General features: G+C 36.6%; 1 pseudogene; it reads right to left on the bottom strand.

The window, feature by feature from the left end:
• Nucleotides 1-417: 417 nt before the first annotated feature.
• On the bottom strand, nucleotides 418-861 carry LOC118832635 (annotated as a pseudogene).
• Between the last annotated feature and the right edge of the window lie 460 nt (nucleotides 862-1,321).

Below are 1,321 nucleotides of genomic sequence, written 5' to 3'. Positions count from 1 at the left end.
GCTGCTAGATCTTATGTTATCCTGATTGTGTTTCCACAATACTCAAATTATTTCTTTCTGGCTGCTTGCAGTATTTTGTCCTTGACCTGGGAACTCTGGAATTTTGCGTCAATATTTGTAGTTTTCTTTTGGGGTTCTTTTTCAAGAAGTGATCAATGGATTTTTTCAATTTTTATTTTCCTCTCTGGTTCTAGAATATCAGGGAGTTTTCCTTGATAATTTCTTGAAAGATGATGTCTAGGATTTTTTTGTTTTTGTTTTTTTAAAAATACTTTATGTGATAAAAATACAGCTAAAATAGTTTTGGGTTTTTTTTGTCCAAAGAGGAAAAAAATGTACTGTTTAATGGACATGGTTCTAGGTATGGACTAAACTCATCTCTGTCTGGCTCCTCAACTGTTCACTGTAGCTTAAGACTCCAACTTAGGCATCTCCTTCCAGGTTCAGTCATTTATCAAAGCCAGAATCATACTATAAAGGCACATAAAGAAACAAAGCAAATGAAAACCAAGCTTCATCATGGCTTCCTTCATGTGTGACTTCAACTGCCCTTGTTCGTGTATGTCTGTAGGATCAAACACTCCCATGTTCCCACTTGGCACCATAATGAACCGATATATATTCCAGGTAGCAACAGGCAAGTTGAGGAGAAAGATGAACCAGTACAATGAAATAAGCATTAATACAGTAACAATAGTGTGGCCAATCAATTCTGGGACCACCCATTTGTTTAATTTTGAGCAACAAGACAGCATTGATGTAGTCACATTCTAAATCAGATAATGTGATTATAAAATAGACGGAAAGGAAGATGTGGGTGCAGCAATCAATGAGCGAGAAGACGAAAACCACTGCCTCCATCCTTCGGCACCTCCCTAGGCTCTTTTTTTTTGATCATGGCTTTCAGGTAGTCCAATAATTTTTGAATTCTCTCTCCTGGATCTGTTCTCCAGGTCAGTGTTTTTTCCAGTGAGTTATTTCACATTGTCTTCCACTTTTTCATTCCTTTGGTTCTGTTTTACAATATCTTGATTTCTCATAGTCACTAGCTTCCACTTGCTCCAATCTAATTTTTAAGATGGTATTTCCTTCAGTGGTCTTTTGGACCTCCTTTTCCATTTGGCTAATTCTGCCTTTCAAGGCATTCTTCTCCTCATTGGCTTTTTGACATTTGGGTTAGTCTATTCTTTAAGGTGTTATTTTCTTCACTAATTTTTTGGGTCTCCTTTAGCAGGTCATTGACTTGTTTTTCATGGTTTTCTTGCATCACTCTCATTTTTCTTCCCAATTTTTCCTCTACTTCTCTTACTTACTTTTCCAA

Source organism: Trichosurus vulpecula, chromosome X, assembly GCF_011100635.1.
Source record: "Trichosurus vulpecula isolate mTriVul1 chromosome X, mTriVul1.pri, whole genome shotgun sequence".
NCBI classification, from domain to species: domain Eukaryota; kingdom Metazoa; phylum Chordata; class Mammalia; order Diprotodontia; family Phalangeridae; genus Trichosurus; species Trichosurus vulpecula.
The sequence above is the reverse complement of the archived record's forward strand: the minus strand, read 5'-3'. Positions and strand labels throughout refer to the sequence as shown.